Consider the following 22,310-nt stretch of genomic DNA (forward strand, 5'->3'; position numbering starts at 1 on the left):
TGTGATGATAGATAATAAAGAAAGAAAAATGTAACCAAATCCCGCACGCCATTCCATGTGCATGGCCCATCTGCGTACAGATTCCATGTTCCAAATTGGTACAACATTTCGCAGCGTGTGGAGCCCCATAAAGGCGGTCATCCTCTGCCTGGTACTCCCCAACTGTGAGGGGGGTTATCGAAGACACTGCGCAAATAGTTCGCAAATAGTTGTCGGTATCGGGGTGCACACTCAAGTGTGCTATGACTGTCCTGGAGAAATTGCCAGTAATCAAGCACCATCTTCTCATCATCTCGAAAGAGGTAGTATATGGACATGCCTTTAAACCATGTGAGAGCGTGAGTCTTCGCAGGTGGGAAATAAGTATCCTCTGGACAAAGGAGGAGTCGTGGCTCAATTGTGCGAGGCGCGATACGTAGGTAGCAGGCGAGGATCTTCTGCACTAGCAGCCATACCTCTAACGCCGATCCACATGTTAAACGGTGTTCGTCAGTATCCAAGAGGTGGCAACGTGGGCAAAGGGGGGAATCCGTCATCCCAATAACGTGCAGCCCTTGTCGTGTTACAACCTTCCCGTTCACCACCTGGTACCACGCGGCTCGTACCCGCGTGGGGAGGAACGGCTTCTGGACCGCTCTCCACACTGCAGGCCGTAGGGTCGTAGGGCTCTTCCTCTCAATCACCACTATCGGGACACAACGGGCTGCCTTCCTGCAGGACTTACCTATACACGCTCCTCGTCAGACGCAAATTTCCATCATTGCCGCATATCACATACGCGGTACCCCCCCCCCCCCCCCCCCCCGGCCATTATTCCACTCGCTCGCAACCACACTGCATTCCCGCGAGGGTTCGGACGATGACGTGCGTCTAGTCTAGCACTGAAAACTTTGGATGGCCCGTCGAGACCTGAATAATCATACAGGATGTTTCAGGAGAATAGTAAATATTGTAGGAGGTGGTAGTGTAGACAAATTGCAGAAAAAATGCCATATAACATGTGTCCAATATTTATTGAGTGCGGCTAGGTTCAATGCATTTTCGTTTCGTTTGTTAGTCCTTACAGAACGCCGTTGTCTATAATTCCTTGAAAATGAACTTCCAGCATTATTGGAAGAGGTTCCTTTGGCTACAAGAATGCGTATGTTCCTCCAGCTTGACGGGGCTCCTGCACATTCTAGTCGTCAGGTGACACATCGTCCAAACCTAACATTTCCCGGAAGATGGATCAGTAGATACGGGCACTTTTCTTGGCCACCAAGGTCCCCGGACCTTATCTCTTTGGAGTTTTGCCTGTGGGGATGTTGAAAGGCGAACTCTACAAAAGAAAAGTAAACTCAAGAATCGATTTGATTGATCGGATTATGAACAGTGCAGCCCTCAAAAAAGAACACAAAGGAGACACCAGAAGAGCTACATGTGGTGTCATCAAGAGAAGTCAAAAGTGCATTGAAGTTGGTGAGGGAATTTTTGAAGATCAACTTTGAACGTCCTTATTTGCCTTTACTTTGACTATGTTAGGGTTACCTACTAACAGCTGTCTCTCTGTACTCAATAAAAAGTGGACACATTTATATGAAATTTGTTATGCAATTCGTCTATACTACCACGTACTAAAATATCTACTACTCTTCTTGAAACACCCTGCAAATTCATATATGGATGGTGTATTTTCTTTCGGACATATCCGAAAGAAAAGACACCACGAATCCGTGTTCGAAACTGGTCAGGCACAAATTTTCATCTGCCGCCGTAGTTGTATTTTAACGCCCTGTGACAGCCTAGACATCTGTCCTTCGATATTTAATTGATTAACAAGGCTGTCTGTTTCGACACACACAGACACACACACACGTTTCTATCCTATGTGCTATTCCGAAAATGTTTGGCAACTCAGTGACAGTGACGGACTGAAGCTGCATTAACCTACTCGTTTTACTAGGTGTAATTTTCTGAACAATTCATGTTTAATAAATGACAGCGACAGTGTCTCTCATAGTTTACTTTGTGGGAAACCTGCTTTTTTCTGCCCTGGCCTATACCACAGCAATGAGTGGATGCGCACATTCTTGATACCTCACTGGATGTGCTACTGCAACTGTAGCCAAAGATTCAAATTCCGCTGGAAAAGTATATTTCAAGCTAGATGGTTTTGCTCCTCCTCTACTGTCATTGAAAACAGTCACAACGAAATTAAGTACAGGAATCCTACAAAACCCTTGAGTTCATACTGCGGTGCTGTGCAGATGAAAAAAGCAGTTTTTCACAATTATCGTATGACAGATGGAGTTCGTCAAATTCCACTAATTATGACTGCATTATTAATTGCTGGTTCACAGGCGCTTTTCTGCCGCTTTTTATAACTGTTTTTTGAATGATAGAGCTGGAAGAACAGAAAAATCAGATTTTCTACAAATGGCATATTCGAATTCACCGTAAGTCTTCATGCTTCGAGCAACAGCAGAATATCCGCCAGAAAAGTTGACAACAAGAAGCCAGGTCGTGCCTGTCTTCTGGCAGGTGTGCAAATAACAACGACTTCAGTAATAATATTGTATAGCAAAGATACGTTGCCAACTCAACCACTGGAAAAGCTCCAAAATTGTGAATCGCGTCTGTTGAATACGCTTTCAAGGTTTAAGACAGTAAAACACAAATAATTGTCGCTGTTATTAATTTATGACGTTTCCTTTGCACACAGTCCATCTTGCCACCCGCAATTTTGAGACGAAGCTATAGTCACTGCCAAGGTCACTCACAGAACAAATCAGCTGGTAACCTTCCTGGCAGTATAACAGGAACTTGGCAACAACACAGAATATGTTTGGCAACTCTGTGACCGACAAGTTACTTCCTTGATGAAACAGAACTATCCTGCTAAATTCACTTGATATTATCGTGTCATTTCAATTGAATAATGGGAGTGATTTTTTCTTGAGATGTGATATAAGAATATCAGTTAATGCTTCTGAGTCCACGAAAGTCGTTCCACATGGGAAATACAACTACTCTCGTCTCCTATGTTGCGATTTATCTGTCACAGAAGCTACTGTGCCAATAAGTAAGTCACAGACGCCGCACCTCTTCGCTAGCTCCGGGGTAACGTGCTTGCTTGATGGGTACAAGCTGCTTACGTTCGCCTTTCGAGACTCGCTGAAAGCCATGTTCTTAATTCTTTTGTGGCAGAGCTACAAGCAAGCTGATAGAAACTCAATTAGGGATTCGCAAGACAACGCTCGAGCAGTACCAGTTAGTGTCAGAGCGAATACCTTAGGGTACTCCAAAATTCATAATGCCACTTTTGTTTTCTGCCGGCATAGTTTTTGTTGTTGTGAATACATAATTTTACCTATGAACTGCCATATTTTCATAATACTTGAGTATTATACAGGACATGAAGTAAACACAGATCTTCTCGAAGTCAAAAGACGGTAATATTTTACTAATTCGTGTTAAAGTAGGTACAATAGTCCTACAAACACTTAATGCTATATTAACATAGACAGATGTGATGTTTCCGTATTAAGTAGAATTTAATTTGTATTAGTACACTGAATATTTTAATTGCATTTTCCATTAGCTTATTGAACACCACAATAATTATAAAAAGAGAAATTAATCAGCAACAGTATATTCTTTGAGAATATCTAAAACAATATGACAATGCTAAAGTAGTTTACAAATTCTACGCCTGTAGAAACCTACAGGGTCTGACGATGTCATTAAACCAGTGTAGTTTGAAGGGCATTATCGTCTAGAAATGAATTGCTTTGATGGTTGATCGATCAAGAGCGGGAAAGGTAAAATTTTTCGAGTATACGATCAGAGGGACATGTGCCTGAGAGATGACTTACCTACCAATCTCCTGGATAGTTTTGTTTCTCAAATCAGCGGAGTGCGTTATCATGCAGTACCACACGTGATGTAGTTCTGTCGGTCGATTTTCTTACACTGCGACCGAAAGGTGTCTCAATCGTTGGCAACAATTTCCATCTGTGATGCACATACCCTTGGGGAAGAATTCGTAGTGCAAAACACACTTTTGGAGCTGTCAGATGGAAAATATTATGTTCACACTACTCTTTGCTCGAATTTACGTCTTTTGGTGAGGCTCATCCTTTCATTTCTTGATACGAAGTTAACGATAAAGGCATCATAACTCGTCACCAGTAACTGTATTGCATAGGAATACTCAATGAGCGACCTGATGACGTTCAAGCAAAAGTGCAGTAATAGTGACTCCATTGATTTTTGTTATGCCGATTTAGAACATGCAGTACTCCTACATCAGACTTCTGAACTTGGCCTGTTGAATGCAAATGTCGCATAATCGTTAAATGGTAATCCATCACTTATATCAGTAGTCGAGACTTCCTTGGTGTGTAAAATCATTCAGGCCAGAACGATCTTTGTTGAAACAAGAGTATCGCCGGCCGAAGTGGCCGTGCGGTTAAAGGCGCTGCAGTCTGGAACCGCAAGACCGCTACGGTCGCAGGTTCGAATCCTGCCTCGGGCATGGATGTTTGTGATGTCCTTAGGTTAGTTAGGTTTAACTAGTTCTAAGTTCTAGGGGACTAATGACCTCAGCAGTTGAGTCCCATAGTGCTCAGAGCCATTTGAACAAGAGTATCTTTTTCCGGCGTTTTTTCCCAAAAGCACTCTCTCCACAAACGGTTCAAATCTTTCGAGCTGCCTCCTCTGCATTTATCCCTCTGTTATACCAAAAGTAAATACTGTGTTGCAGATGTTACACCTTTTTTCACTTCTGACCCAATTTTACAACGCTTAACTGTAGTTCACGATTTTCAAGTATCCAAAATCCAGTGTTTAACTGCAAGATGACAACTAGAACTTCAAATTCGAACATGATAGTTGATACATACACTGACAGCGTAGTGCCGCGTTCACCTGGGCGAGGCCCGATTTCAGGCGGTGGGTGGCGTCTGGCCGGTGGCCGGTACTCGCTACATCGCGAGGAAACGCTCCAGCGTAAGCTGTTCTGATCGCGACGCAGAAACAAGCTGCGCTGCGGAATTGTTTCAGGAAGTATTTCTTATTACTGGTGGGTAGAATGTGAAGCGAATTATCTTTTGTATTCAATCAGACTCATAAATTTAGACGAGAGCCGAAATATGGTAAAAAAGAAGAAAGGTACAGCTGCACGGGAATACGCGACTATATGTTCAGAACACCGCACGACCACCACTTTTTGTTTTCTTCATTTTATTCGGTGTTGTTCGTTTCGTTGGGTTTGGGTGGACGCCACATGAAAAATGTTGAAGTTGATTCCTTTACTCAGATTTCTTATTACAGAGGGCCACCGCCTCTCTGACCGAACACGCTGAGCTACCGTGCCAGCACCACTAGACCACAGGCTCTCACAACCTGAGGATTTTCCGAAGTAGTCAACACTTCCTCCTGGCACTTCCGCATCTTACAGTGTTGCCAGATTGTGCAGGTGGTCGGACTTAGCGTTGCCAGGTGCGGTTGGTTTTATTGGCCACCTTAAGTGAACGTCTCGGACTTAGTCTCTGTGGCGGCCAGCCGGCTATCAGTTTTTATGTCTAAGACTGTACATACATGAACATAATGTTCACAAAAATTAAAGATTCGTACTTTCTAACTGAATCAACTATAACAACAAGCTGTGTCTGAAAGTTCCCAATACATTGCACTGTCCTAACACAGGACAAAGTCCTATCCTAACACACATAGTACATTAAACAACAAAAAAAATTATGAAAAAATAATGTGATTTGTGACCTTGCAAAAAATTCTGAAAAAATAAATTTTGGTTATGGCAAAGCAGAGTACATATATATATATTACTTATTCTGCCACCTGTAGGTAACTGTTTATTGCAAAATTACGCGAAGTTAGTAACAGTCCCACACATTTAATGTTATAATACTGAGAATTTTTTTGTCCACTAGACCAGTCTCTACCAAAATTGCGTTGATAGAAATACGACCTAAACGTGATGAGAAGATTCCGGTTTTTGCAAGACGCTGACACAGTCGCCGTTTTTTTAACTCTGGGGTTTGTCGTGACAAGCTCTGCTACGGCTGACAGCCCTCAGATATTAAATAAAAGTTATTTAATTGATCCTAACTGATTAATGTTCTTAAATAACCTATTTAGGATCAGTGGGGTGGAGACTAAGTCTAGTTAAATAATAATAGTAGGATGCTATTGAGATACTGTATTTTTTAGAAAAATCAAGGAAATTTCCAAATACACTCCTGGAAATTGAAATAAGAACACCGTGAATTCATTGTCCCAGGAAGGGGAAACTTTATTGACACACTCCTGGGGTCAGATACATCACATGATCACACTGACAGAACCACAGGCACATAGACACAGGCAACAGAGCATGCACAATGTCGGCACTAGTACAGTGTATATCCACCTTTCGCAGCAATGCAGGCTGCTATTCTCCCATGGAGACGATCGTAGAGATGCTGGATGTAGTCCTGTGGAACGGCTTGCCATGCCATTTCCACCTGGCGCCTCAGTTGGACCAGCGTTCGTGCTGGACGTGCAGACCGCGTGAGACGACGCTTCATCCAGTCCCAAACATGCTCAATGGGGGACAGATCCGGAGATCTTGCTGGCCAGGGTAGTTGACTTACACCTTCTAGAGCACGTTGGGTGGCACGGGACACATGCGGACGTGCATTGTCCTGTTGGAACAGCAAGTTCCCTTGCCGGTCTAGGAATGGTAGAACGATGGGTTCGATGACGGTTTGGATGTACCGTGCACTATTCAGTGTCCCCTCGGCGATCACCAGTGGTGTACGGCCAGTGTAGGAGATCGCTCCCCACACCATAATGCCGGGTGTTGGCCCTGTGTGCCTCGGTCGTATGCAGTCCTGATTGTGGCGCTCACCTGCACGGCGCCAAACACGCATACGACCATCATTGGCACCAAGGCAGAAGCGACTCTCATCGCTGAAGACGACACGTCTCCATTCGTCCCTCCATTCACGCCTGTCGCGACACCACTGGAGGCGGGCTGCACGATGTTGGGGCGCGAGCGGAAGACGGCCTAACGGTGTGCGGGACCGTAGCCCAGCTTCATGGAGACGGTTGCGAATGGTCCTCGCCGATACCCCAGGAGCAACAGTGTCCCTAATTTGCTGGGAAGTGGCGGTGCGGTCCCCTACGGCACTGCGTAGGATCCTACGGTCTTGGCGTGCATCCGTGCGTCGCTGCAGTCCGGTCCCAGGTCGACGGGCACGTGCACCTTCCGCCGACCACTGGCGACAACATCGATGTACTGTGGAGACCTCACGCCCCACGTGTTGAGCAATTCGGCGGTACGTCCACCCGGCCTCCCGCATGCCCACTATACGCCCTCGCTCAAAGTCCGTCAACTGCGCATACGGTTCACGTCCACGCTGTCGCGGCATGCTACCAGTGTTAAAGACTGTGATGGAGCTCCGTATGCCACGGCAAACTGGCTGACACTGACGGCGGCGGTGCACAAATGCTGCGCAGCTAGCGCCATTCGACGGCCAACACCGCGGTTCCTGGTGTGTCCGCTGTGCCGTGCGTGTGATCATTGCTTGTACAGCCCTCTCGCAGTGTCCAGAGCAAGTATGGTGGGTCTGACACACCGGTGTCAATGTGTTCTTTTTTCCATTTCCAGGAGTGTAAAATCTGTACAGTTACAACATTCTATTAATTCTACTATCAGACTAAGTTTAAGATAGATGTTGATCCAATCCTCTACGCAAGATTCGCGCTCTCCATTTTCGTGACAGGAACACTTGTTTTATTGATACTGTCTAGTCTCTTTATTATTAAAAATCTCCACCCAGACTGGCGCTGACAACAGAGAGCTCAGAGAACAATCTAGGGGCACTAAACAAAATTATCGTTACAGTTCCCTATTCCTCAACACGCGGCACATACATCAGAATTAACAGTCGAGTGTATAGGACATCTGCCACATCGATCTGCAGTAGCCTGCGGTCGTTGTTGAGAGGAAGTACAATGCGAAGATGCGAATTTAACTATACAGAGGGCGTGGTTGCGTCCGCAAACTACTACATTCGAAGTTAAGCTCAGTATCTGTTCATGAGTCAAGACAATCTGCTTGCACACTTGCCAGGAACAGACCCTTGACTCAAGTGCGTAGTTGTAAGTGAGCACCTCTGAATGGCCGAAGCTCCGCGGGGAAGCACCAATTTTTGCCTCTGCTCACAGAGAATCAAAATGATTCTGCTTCAAGTGACACAAGCGGTACTTTTTCAGACTAAATTTGAGAGTAATGATTGAACGCTTTGCCACCAATGTCTCAGGCAAATTATGTGCTCTCCAGCAACGTGTGTCAGCTGGACAGCCACCAGACGGTTCCCGACACATTCTGCATCGATATTAGCAAACCTCGCTCACTATTGTGGACACTGCCAATGACGGCCTTTGTCACAACCCGATTTTCTCTCACGCTTTCTAGGCAGTTTTCTGAGCAGCTCATACAAAATACTCCAGAAGCTTCTTGAACAATTTAAAGCAGTGTCCACCCGAAGGTCTTGGGCAATCACATGGCCTCCTGGATACAGTGGCGGGAAGGTGCTACGCTTTCTGTATGGGAAGAGTTCTTAACCACTGGATCCCAGGTACCTGTGTGGCTACAGGAGAAGCATTCCAACTGCGCAACGATACTTGTTTAATGGCTATCTTTACTGCCACCATTTAACTTTCGTCCGAGTCCCTGACAATGGGAGTCGTCGCTCTCTAGGCCACTCCAGAGGATGGCTTTGCAGTGGGCTGTAAGATTCTGCCCTTCAGCCGCTGAAAAAAGTCCCAGCATGCTCCTGACCTGCCTGAAGTCCGTCGCTTCTTCAGTCTCTCTCACTATCCTAGCCAGCGCGAAAAATAGTTTTGCAAACCATGCAGTACTACAGTTGTTAGTGTGAAACTATCCAGTATGAACCAGTACGATTAATAAACCGATAGTCCCACCTAACCTTTATTCCCAGGTGATATAAATATGTTAATCTGGGTTGGTTGGTTGGTTGGTTTGGGGAAGGAGACCAGACAGCGAGGTCATCGGTCTCATCGGATTAGGGAAGGAAGGGGGAGGAAGTCGGCCGTGCCCTTTGAAAGGAACCATCCCGGCATTTGCATGGAGCGATATAGGGAAATCACGGAAAACCTAAATCAGGATGGCCGGACGCGGGATTGAACCTTCGTCCTCCCGAATGCGAGTCCAGTGTCTAACCACAGCGCCACCTCGCTCGGTATATGTTAATCTGATCGGCCAAATTAATTACATTCAAACAATGCACTATATGGCAATCGGCATGTACTACATGGAGTCTCGATATTAATGCTTCATCACCTACATTAAACTCGTTTGACACAAATATGACAAGTCCACGATGTTTAATAGTCAATCCCGGCTTATTCTTAACGTTCACAGTAGGAGGCTGGTGTTTCTTATCCCAGTATTCCTTTCCAGATCATACCTAATGTGCGTACCAACATTTCGGTGAAATCGTTCGAGAGGTTTACATGTAGACAATAATTTCGTGTAGCTCAATGGCCTGGATCTCCGTTCAGTGCGACGGCCTTATGCCACCTTATTGGGAGGGCCGATATGGTGGTACTACTCTACTGGTCGACGTCGGAGGCATCAATAATCTACCCATCATTTCTTAATTTCCTGAAGTAGCACAATGCACTTCAGAGTCAGTCGTTGCACCATGAGGGAGGACACCAAACAGAATAACTCCGTCAGAGTCCCAGAAGATCGTCGCCATACCTTTACTGGCTGAGGGTGCTGCTTTGTACTTTATCTTCGGATTAGATGAGGTATGGCACCACTCCATGAACTGCCGTTTTCTTTCCGTTCCAAAGTCATGAACCCATCTTTCATCGCCTGTGACGACGTTCGATAAAAATTGACACGATCAACATCGTACGTGCAAGAACTTCCATACAGATGGTCCTTCGTTACTCTTTATGGTCTTCTGCTAAGCGGTGAGGAACCCTTCGCGCACACATATTTGAGTACCCTAACTGGTGGGCGAGTGTGTCAGCACCACCATCAGAGACGTCCAGTTGAGCAGCCAGGTGTTCGTTTGTGATCCGTCGATCACCTCAAATGAGAGTGTCCGCACGTTCCAACATTTGAGGAGACACAACTGCGTGCGGCCGGCCGGAGCGCGGGAAATTGGACAGGTTTGCGCGATATTGGTGCAAAGATAAAAGACGCATCGCCCAACGCCTCACCGTGCTTTTGTTCACTGACAGGTCTCCATAGAATACTGCAAACGCCTATGAATATCTCCGATGCTCTGAACTCAGTGACAGCCCTGCAAGGTAGCCGTGCGATGGAGCAGCAGCGCCGCGCACTTGCGTTTGAAGTCGTCTAGTCCGAGGTCCCCAAGTGACACGCCCAGCAAACAGGCCGCCGCATTGACTTCAGAGCAGCCATTATACCACTTGCGGTATTGACCTGCCGAAAAGCTTTGTTACATTTGGAACGAAACAGGCATTGGGCAGAATGAATGTATTGATTAATAATATTAAAGAACTAAATTTTTTACAGAAAGAGATACTGAACTGTAGTGTTATGTGCTGGTTCAGGGGGTATGTGGATGACGTCCTATATCTGTGGACTGGTGCCACTAGACAGATAGATTACTACAGCATTTAAACTCACAACTTAAGAAAATTCAGTTTGCGATGGAGCTGGGAGGCTCTTCTATAAACTTCTTGGACCTTAACATAGATATTAGTAAAACAAAACAAAAAATAGTTCAAATGGCTCTGAGCACTATGGCACTTAACATCTGAGTTCATCAGTACCCTAGAACCTAGAACTACGTAAACCTAACTAACCTATGGACATCACACACATCCATGCCCGAGGCAGGATTCGAAACTGCGACCGTAGTCGTCGCTCGGTTCCAGACTGAAGCAACTAGAACCGCTCGATCACAACGGCCGGTCAGTACAACAAAACATGTATTTCGCATTCACAGAAAAAAACATAGCTACTGATACAATAATTCCTACAAATAAATTTAGGCAACATAGCCTATGGAAAACAGCGACCTGATGCTATATTTAACTTAAAATGAACAGTCACGATCGCAATAATATTTGTTTATTTAGCGGGTTCGGCTTATCTAAAAGCCGTCATTAGAATTTTTGGCGGCCGCCTATGGCTGGTGCTGGCGACTCCTCTGTTTTTTCGTGATACCACGATCGGACAGTAAATAAACAAATATTATTGCGATTTTGACTGTTCATTTGAACTTATATCCATGCAAGTTCCCAGCATCGACAAAGCCACAAACATGCAGCTTTCCATTCAGTTGCGCATCGCCTCATATCTGTTCCATTATCCAAATTAGCCTTTCAAAGAGAACTACAAGCAATCAAACAAATCGCTTCGAGCCATGGGTATAGCTCTGCCCTGATTAAATAATATTCAAAGAAAAAAGGAAATGAATAAATTTACACCACTTCTGTACGCTGGCCAACAGCAATAACTCGATAGTTTCAAAGCCCGGTGCAAAATCCCGTATATTCGCAACATTTCAGACATGCTTGTAAAAAAGTTAATGCTTCGCAACTACAGACCTACATTTTATAATACCAATAACATATCAAAATTTCTATTCAGTAGTGAAGACAAAATGCAACCGTTCGCAAACAGTGATGTATATAAAATCACTTGCAACCAGTATGAAAAAGTGTATGTTGGTCAGTCAGGCAGAACTGTGGCAATTAGGCTAGGTGAATGTGAGAGACGCTGGCGATTAAGGAAGAAAAATTCGCCCTCTGATGATCATCTTTTAGCAGAAATCCGTTCATATGATACAGCATGTGAAATTTTACTTTCTGTGAAAAAAAATCGGAAATATGACCCAAGTGGAAATAATGGAAATGAAGCAACATACGACACAGAAAGCCAGCCTAGTATTAAATGATCAGACTAAGTTTCCATTTTCCTCCTCGTTAAATTAAGTTTTCGTTACAAATACTAGATTCACTGTAAATTCATTTTATTGCTCATCATTTGTTATATGTATCTCCAGATAAAAACTTTGTATCCCCCTTTAGTAGTTAATGTAATTATTGTAATATTTACCTATGTATAAACACTTTGTCATTTTTGTATCTGTTGTGCAAATAATATCTGTGTAAGTCGGACGTCATATTTACCTCTGAGAATTTCACTGTCAGCTGTAGATGGCCTGAGAAGCCGAAAGCTATTTCGCGACCAAACAAATATAATTTTGCAGAACAGTAGAAAGCGCTTTTCCTTTTTAATATTTTTATCATTTTCTGCCAAGCACTGACGGATAATTCAGTTAATATATTGATATATAGTTTTGATACAGGTTAAGCCCCCCACCTGCGCGGATTCTGCAAAGACCCGTTGTAATACCAAGGATTCGTCGCCAGTTTCGTGCCTGGATTTGTTGGGGGAATGCTGTGACATTAAGCCCCAATATCGCGTGCTGCCGCGCTATGCGCTATTAAGGTCGGCTGCAGTCAACTCCGTGCTGGCCATTTGGAAGGAAGACTGTTTTACGGCGATGGGGTGCCGCACCCGAGACGCGTTCATACTGACTGAGTAACTGATGAATGAGATCAGTGTCATTGGCTTGGTCTTTGAAGATGCCCACATGATTGGCGTCACAGAGAAAAACATAGACAACAGGAAGCCCTGCATGACAGACCTTTGTAAGGAAACTGGCTTCGTTCTATGGCCATTAATGACCACCACAGATTGTGGCGTCTTGCGTCTTCACGACAGCTGTTAACTATTTTCAGTGCTTAGTAATTACTGTCGGTAGTGTGTGTTCGGCATTCTCGATTCATGTCTGCTTTCCTTCTTCTGTTGGCTGTTCTCCGTTTCTCCTCTCGCTTACCTGTGCAACAGCTACTTATTGTATTGTGGCATCGGTGATCTACAGTTTATTACCGATTGTGGTACGGAACCGTAAAAAACTACCTTCCAAGCAGACACTACGTCTTATATAATAAGAAATGAAATGCTGTGGAGAGATTTAAATGATACAGCAGCCGGAGATCACCGATGCCACAATACAATAAATAACTGTTGCTCGGGTAAGCGAGAGGGATTCAGTACCTCAGTCGGTAAAAACGGAACCCTTATAAGATCTGAAAATTATTTGCTGACTGTGAATTCTTATATATCAGCTATATTAGGTATAGATATACTACTCGTACATATGAAAATTTGTGTCAGTCCGGGACTCGAACCCGGATTTCCAGCTTATCGCGAGCGGTCGTCGTAACCACTTCTGCACGGATAACCGGTGTGTACAGATAGCTGAAGCGGATAGGCGACTGCGTGCGATAAGCGGGAAGTCCGGGTTGGAGGCCCAAGCCGGCACAAATTTTAGTATATCAGTAATAGTAATCATCAGTAATAATCATCATTTGTAATCATCAATACCTAATAGAGCTGATGTCAAAGAATTCGCAATCAGTGAGTAAATTTCGACTAACTTCGTTATTGTTGCTGGTCGTCAATAAGATCTGTTCTTTTAGACACAGAAATAAATATTACAAGACTAGATGGGCATATGACGATAGTAACATTGGTTCCGATTCCTCATAGTCTCATTCTCCCCGGCGCGGGAATCCAGTTAATAATGTCGCCGAGCATTAGGTGCTGAATACAGTGGACTATGGTACAAGGATGTGGAAAATGTAACATATGGAGGTTTGGGTCGGTTCAGGGGGGGGGGGGGGGGGGCGTGCACGGATGGCCGAAGTCGTTCTCGGCGACTGCTCATCGCATGGGGCAGCGCGCAGCGCGGCCGCTTCGAGCTTGTTTACGTCGCCAGGACATTGCTTGCGGAGGGGAGGGGAGCGGCATGCTGGCGATTTCAACACACTGAATTGCAATATACTGTGAGGAAAAATGTCGACATTCACTAGAGCCATCACTGCTCAGTGTGTTTTTGACCGCAACGCTTTGCACTCGACGGAACTTGAAGATTCGTGAGTGGAGACGTCACCGGATGCGGATACGGAGGGGCACGTGGTCAGCACACCGCTTTCTCGACCGTTGTCAGTTTTCGTGAGCGGTGCCGCCACTTCTCAGTCGAGTAGCTCCTCAATAGGTCTCACAAAGGGTGAATGCACTCCGCGTGTCAACATCGCCCGGCAGATCCGGACGGTGATACATCAAAGTCATAGCCACGCCCGACAGCGCTTAATTTCGGTGACTTGACGGGACCCGGTGTTACTACTCGGGCAAGGCCATTGGAACTTTGTTAGCAATTAGTAGAAAAATAAAGCAAACTGACGGTAGCGAATCAGTGTTCAAATTCTGCCATGTGGTTACGGTATTCAAATCAGGTATTTAACGTGCCAGCTTAAGGCCCGAATGAATCGATTGCTCGTGTCCTTATTCAGTACCGTGTAGTCCTATCAGTGACAAATGAGAAATGGTCTGGTGCCTACTTATATTGAGTTAATAGCGGCGTGTGAACTGTTCGCGTAGACCTCAAGAAACACATCCCCTCTTACGCCAACAGTGGCGGACGTCGGGTTCTAGTCACGTATATTGGTCAGTCCCCAACTTCCTCCATCTATCATCCTTAAGGATGGACTGCACCCGAGGACGCCCGCTGCAGTTTCCTCGTAAGATTGCTGAAGGCAGTGGTGGTACTCTTAATGGTTCTGAGCACTATGGGACTTAACATCTGAGGGGTCATCAGTCCCCTAGAACTTAGAACTACTTAAACCTAACTAACCTAAGGACATCACACACATCCATGCCCGAGGCAGGATTCGAACCTGCTACCGTAGCGGTCATGCGGTTCCAGACTAAAGCGCCTAGAACCGCTCTGCCATACCGGCCGGCGGTGGTACTCTTGTTCCGTTATTGAGTCAGATAGTCGAGGGCACGGTAACACAATCCCGGAAGACGGCACAAGTAGACGAACTGGAAGGTCCTCTTCCTTTACACACTGTTGTTAGTAAGTCAGAGGAACAGATGGAGGTAACTCTGGCTCCATCACACCCAACGGAACAGTTACACGCAGCACAACAGAAAGCACCCGTTGAAATGGAAAGTAGTCTGACTGAAGTTCAGGAACTAATGGAGACCTCTTTGTTTCCGCCGTCGCCACCAGTAAAGGCTTCTGCGGACAACAAGAAAATTGGGCAGGGGGAGGAGAAAAGGCAATAGCTGCAAAGAACAAAACTCGGATACGTTGCCGAACACCCCCGTATCGGAAAGCGGAAGTGAAATGGCCCGCATGACGAGAGCTCCGTTCGGCAAGCCCGAATCCGGAAGCAAACCGAATACCTTAAGGCACTTCTAAACACTGCTAAAGAGCAGGCCTCAGCGCCCGCTAAGAGCAAAAACGGACAGAGTGGCGAGTAGCTGCCACAGCGCACACGTGGGTTCCGCAATCACCTCGACTGACGCAGCGGGGACGATACTGGGCAGGAAAGCGCGAGATCAGCCGGCACCACCTGCACTCTAAAAGGCTCTGGCTCAGCACGTCAGAGGCCTTGATGGCAGCAGGAGGAGGAAACCATGCAGTAGCCTTCCTCTGCCCTGTCGTCGTCTATCGCGGAAGAAACGTTTTACACAAATGTCTGGTGATAAAGTAGTGACATGATTTCAATATTTTTGCAGTGTAATATCTGTTACTTTTTCCAACCAGTGTGTCGCAGGTCTTTTTCTGTAGAGAAATACTTTTAAACCAGTTTTTACTTTTACGCCAGTTTTAATTTTTGCTCCGGGTTTTCTTCTAGAAGCACAGAACTTCTTATCAACTTCATCCCCAACGTATATTGAGTGCGCACTTTTAAATACCTACAAATAACGGTTGGATCGAAGTTTTTCCACTATAACATTCAACGCAATTTCAGTTCCGAATAAAACATTATCTCGCCTTGCATTTTTTAATCTACGGCGATTTTAGAGCAATTTTACTTCAAAAAGTGACTACAAGGAATTCTGATAATGTAGGCTAACTGGCTATGACGTCATCTGCATTATTAACCTCGACACTAAAAGTGGCACTGCAGTTCTTTATGCCGGCCGGTGTGGCCGTGCGGTTCTAAGCGCTTCAGTTTGGAACCGCGTGACCGCTACGGTCGCAGGTTCGAATCCTGCCTCGGGCATGGATGTGTGTGATGTCCTTAGGTTAGTTAGGTTTAAGTAGTTCTAAGTTCTAGGGGATTGATGACCTCAGATGTTAAGTCCCATAGTGCTCAGAGCCATTTTTTGCAGTTCTTTATAAAGACTACCGAACGGCCGGCTAGCGTGTGCGTGTAATATCAGCAGGGGTAGAGGGGAGGGGGCGGGGGTGGTAAGGAGGGGAAAGGCGAGGCGGTGCAGTTCCTAAAAATTTACGCACCGTCTGGCACAGACGACAGAGTGCCAGGTCCGCCTTTTTTAATCAAAGTGTTTCTCCCCTTTTGGACACGATCCAACGAATAGCAATCGGCGGCGATTTTAATTATTTCGGCCTCGGCCGGCCAGCATCCTACGCCTACTAAACGTCCCGAACTCACGGATGTCTTGACTAGTGAAGAAATATTGGACTTAATGGCGTCGTTTTCACCCAACTTCGATGCAATGCACGCATACCTATAACGGAGTTGCTGGAAGGATCGACAGGATGTGCTTCGAATACGATTTACAAAGTGTTGCAGTGCACCTTGTTGCTTTCAGTGACCACTGTGGCTTTGCATGAGAAATGAAGCTGAGTGGTGGTTGCGTGGCCGCTTCGCTTTTCTGGAAAAACAGTACAAGTCACGTTGCTGCAGCTTGTCGCCACAGTAGATACTGTATGGCAACACCACATCCAAAAAGAGGGCAGTTACAGCTTCACCCTCGAGTTGTGGAAAGAGTTTGCAAACCCACAGCTGAGTATTGCTGAACAGGGTTACAGTCACGAAGTGTCTTTCTGGGAACGGCGCATGTTTGCTTTTAACATTGACGAGCCAAAGAAGCTGGTACAACTGCCTAATACCGTAGGGCCTCCGCGAGCACGCGGAAGTTAACATGGCATGAACTCGACTAATGTCTGTAGTAGTGCTGCAGGGAACCGACACCATGAATCCTGTAGGGCTGTCCATAAATCCGTAAGAGTACGAGGGAGTGGAGATCTCTTCTGAACAACACGTTGCAAGGTATGCCAAATATGCTCAATAATGTTCATTTCCGACGAGTCTGGTGGCCAGCGGAAGTGTAAAAACTCACAAGAGTATTCCTGGAGCCACGATGTAGCAGTTCCGCACATGTCGGCTGTCGCATTGTCTTACTGGATTTGCCCAAGACCGTCAGGATGCACAATGGCACAATGGACATGAATGAATGCAGGTGGTCAGACAGAATGCTTACGTGGGTTTCGCATGTCAGAGTCGTATGTAGACGTATTAGGGGTCCCATATCACTCCAGCTGCACACGTCCCACATCATTATAGAGCCTCCACCAGTTTGAACAGTCCCCTGCTGACATGCAGGGTCCGTGGATTCATGAGGCTGTCCCCGTACCCGTACACGTCCATCCGCTCGATACAATATGAAACGAGACTTGTCCGACCAGGCAACATGTTTTCATTCATCAACAGTCCAATGCCGGTGTTGACGGGCCCAGGCGAGACGTAAAGCTTTATGTCGTGCAGTCATCAAGGGTACACGAGTGGGCCTTCGACTGCGAAAGCCCATATCGATGATGTTTCGTTGAATGGTTCGCACGCTGACACTTGTTGATGGCCCAACATTGAAATCTGCAGCAATTTGCAGAAGCATTGACTTCTGTCACGTTGAACGATTCGTTTCAGTCGTCATTGGTCCCGTTCTTGCAGGATCTTTTTCCGACCGCAGCCTTGTCGCAGATTTGATGTTTTACCTGATTCCTCATATTAGCGGTACACTCGTGAAATAGTCGTACGGGAAAACCCCCCCTCTTCATCGCTACCTCGGAGATGCTGTGTCCCATCGCTCGTGTGCTGACTGTAACACCACGTTCTAACTCACCTAAATCTTGATAATCTGCTACTGTAGCAGCAGTAAGCGATCTAACAACTGCGCCAGATACTTGTCTTATATGGGCGTTGCCGACCGCAGCACCATATTCTGTCTGTTTACATATCGCTGTATTTGAATACGCTTGCCTATACTAGTTTCTTTGGCGCTTCAGTGTATCAACAATGTCACTCAGATTTATGCTACTCCCCTGTAGGCCAGGATACAAACCTCCAGCTGCGTCCCAGTAAAATTAAAAACAAGGCCCTTCCCACGCATCGTGAATAGACGAAACGGGTGCTAGTCCGCAGGCGCTGCTGGTGTAACTGCGACGACGAGGTACCGCCAACTTATCTCCTGACGCATGACACGTAACCGATGTGCAGAAACAAGTAACAACCACAGCAACGTATGCTGGAGTCCGCTTCTGTAAGAAGACCGCTATTGTAACTCACGCCATGGACTACTTTACCAACCTCTTCGTGCAGCGGATGATGACAATTCTGTCATATTCTCCTTTTTGGAAGGAATACCCTGCGTTATTTCTGTCTCTGATGACGTTGCACTCGGCAAGGAAGTGACGCAGCATGACACAGAGACACTGTTGAAAGGATGCCACAAAGGGAAGTTCCCAGGTCGGAATTTTATCAGGTCGTCTGGGATATCACTGGACGGATGTGGTGAGAGACTTTATCGTGGCACAGCGGTCCCGAGTATTGTTTCTAGAAGGCCGATCAGTGCTCAGACCAAAGGCACAGGCGACGTGTCATGTTGCGGACCTACGACCCGTAACACTCCTGAATAAATGCACAGAAAGATGCGTCGTGGCGAAAATGAAGCTTATCGTAGGCAAACTTATCTGTCGATACCAATCATGTGGAGTCAGTCGTCGTAACATCTTCCACGCTGCAGCTCCGTACGGGGACGCAGTCTCCTACACTCCACTTTATACGCTCTCAGCGGTAATTCTCTTAGCTGACTTCGCCAATGCCTTCGTCCGCATCAGCCGCAGATAACTATCGGTGTCATGACTGAAATAGGCTTTGGTGAAGAGTTCCTTCACATCATCGAAAACTCAGGAAGAACACCAAAACACATCTGAAAGACCTTCTGAAAGCGTAAGGAACCGGGGAAAAAGTTAAACTCATAGAAAACAAAGGCATTCTACGGAAGTAGTTTCTCTAGTAGACTCTGATACAGCACTTATTCGAAAAATCTTGTTGGAGTATTATGAGTAGAAGAACGATATCCCAACGTTGACAGAGCTACTTAGATTTTCCAGGATTGTGAAAAATTTTCTGGAAAGGGAAACATTTCGGAAAGTTTTGAAATAATGGGATTTTGTTTGAAAAATGTAAAAATAAGAGAACAATCCTAACAAATCCTTCTGTCATTGTTGCAAAGCGATCGGAATACCTGAAAGCAATCAGAAATAATGAAAAGCGGCCACGTGAACCACTAGTAGACCGAGCGAGGTGGCGCAGTAGCTAGTACACTGCACTTACATTCGGGAGGACGACTGTTCAAATCCGCATCCGGCCATCCTGATTTACGTTTTCCGTGACTTCTCAAAATGACATCAGGTAAATTCCGGGATGCTTCCTCGAGCTTGTGCTCCACCTCTAGTGTCCTCGTTGTCGAAAGGTCGTTAAACACTAACCTTCCCTCCTCCTCCTCCTTCTCCTCCTCCTCTTCCTCTTCCTCTTCCCCATAAGCCATTAGTATTCAAAGACGAAACATGGATCCACACTATTATACCATGAAAAAGGGCTGAAGAAATTCCGAGTGTAATGACTTATACCAGGGCAGGCCAAAGAGCTACACTGAGGCATCAAAGGATCAGTTTAGTACTGGAGGGAAACGGGGGGATAAAAATCGTAGAGGGAGACCAAGAGATCAATCAGTAAGCAGATTCAGAGGCACGTAGGTTGCAGCAGTTACTCGGAGATGAAGAGGCTTGCACAGGATAGATTAGCATGGAGAACTGCATCAAACCGGTCTTTGGACTGAAGACCGCCACAGCAACAACAATAACCTCCTAATATTGTGTTGCACCTCCTGGTCCTTAGCGTAGTACAGAAACTCATGGGAAGTATGCAGTGCGGGGTAGCCGCGAGGTCTCGGTTCGTACGACTCCTCCCTTCGGAGGTTAAAAAAAAAAAAAAAAAAAAAAAAATGAGCCATGCTGCTGCCTCTACAGCCATCCGTAATTGCAAAAGCTATGTTCGGTGCACGATTTTGTGCACAAACTGACCTTCGGATTATGTTCCACAAATGTTCAATGGCATTAATGTCTGGTGATCTGGATGGCCAAACTTTCGAATTGTCCGGAATGTTCTTCAAACTAATAGTGAACAATTGTGGCCCAGTGACATGGAGCATTGTCATCAATAAAAATACCATTGTTGTTTGGGAACATTAAGTCCATGAAAGCCAGCAAATGGTCTACAAGTAGCCGAAAATAACCAGGACCCAGTGATTCCATGTAGCAGTTCCGCACGTGTCGGCCGTCGCATTATCTTGCAGGATTTGCCCAAGACGGTCGGGATGCACAATGGCGCAATGGACATGAATGAATGCAGGTGGTCAGACAGAATGCTTACGTGCGTTTCGCATGTCAGAGTCGTATGTAGACGTATTAGGGGTCCCATATCACTCCAGCTGCACACGCCCCACATCATTATAGAGCCTCCACCAGTTTGAACAGTCCCCTGCTGACATGCAGGGTCCGTGGATTCATGAAGTTGTCCTCATACCCGTACACGTCCATCCGCTCGATACAATATGAAACGAGACTTGTCCGACCAGGCAACACGTTTCATTCATCAACAGTCCAATGCCGGTGTTGACGGGCCCACCATTATGGAATCACCACCAGCTTGCACAGTTCACTGTTTACAACTTCGATCCATCCATGGGTTCGTGGGGTCTGTGCCACATTCTAACCCCGTGATCATCTCTTACCAATTGAAAACGCGGCCTCTCTGACAAGGCCATGGTTTTCCAGTCGTCTAGGGTACAACCGAGATGGTCAACAGCCCAGGACAGGCGCTGCCGGCGATGTCGTGTTAGAAAAAGACATTCGCGTCGGTCGTCTGCTGCCATGGCCCATTAACGACGTATTTCGCCGCACTGTCCTAGCGGATACATTCATCGTACGTACATCGATTCCTGCGGTTATTTCATGCAGTGTTGCTTGTCTGCTAACACTGACAACTTTACGCAAATGGCGTTACTCTCCGTCGTTAAGTGAAGGCTGCCGGGCACTGCGTTGCCTGTTATGAAAGGTAATACCTGAAATGTGGTATTCTCGGCACACTCTTGTGGTCGTTAGTCCCTAAGCTTACTCACTACTTAACCTAAATTATCCTAAGGACAAACACACACACCCATGCCAGAGGGAGGACTCGAACCTCCGCCGGGATCAGCCGCACAGTCCATGACTGCAGCGCCATAGACCGTTCGGCTAATCCCGCGCGGCGTCATTCCGCGCTCAAAGTCTGTTCATTCCCGACTTGCGGCCGTAATTACTTCGGAAACCTTTTCGCGTGAATCACCTGTGTACAAGTGACAGCCCCGCCAGTGTACTGCCCTTTTACACTTTGTGTTCAAGGTACTAGTCCATCTTTCTATGTGCATATCACGTGCCGGCGGCGGTGGTCTCGCGGTTCTAGGCGCGCAGTCCGGAACCGCGCGACTGCTACGGTCGCAGGTTCGAATCCTGCCTCGGGCATGGATGTGTGTGATGTCCTTAGGTTAGTTAGGTTTAACTAATTCTAAGTTCTATGGGACTGATGACCTAAGATGTTAAGTCCCATAGTGCTCAGAGCCATTTGAACCATTTTTGTGCATATCGCTGTCACGTGACTTTTGTCACGGCAGTGTGTAGTTGTTCACGCAGGAGGAGCAATATGTTTCATAGCGCGACCAAAGTTAATTTACGATTCGTCATCTAAATCCCAAGATTATCATGATGATGGGAATGAGGATAATTTTCACAGATGGTCAGAAGACAAACTGATTTCTAACATCCCAGCTGGTGGTAACGTTATTTTGATAACGCACTGTATCATACAGTTCAACCAAATAAATCCCACTACTACTGCAGCTCGCAAAAAGGACGTAATGGAATTGCTCATCCCAAACAAAATCAGTTTATGAACTGATCTTAACAATAAATGGGTTATAATAAGCCAAAGCATGGCCCTGAGCACTATGGGACTTAACATCTGAGGTCATCAGTCCCCTGGAACTTAGAACTAATTAAACCGAACTAACCTAAGGACATCACACACATTCATGTCCGAGGCAG

Source organism: Schistocerca americana, chromosome X (assembly GCF_021461395.2).
Source record: "Schistocerca americana isolate TAMUIC-IGC-003095 chromosome X, iqSchAmer2.1, whole genome shotgun sequence".
NCBI lineage: Eukaryota > Metazoa > Arthropoda > Insecta > Orthoptera > Acrididae > Schistocerca > Schistocerca americana.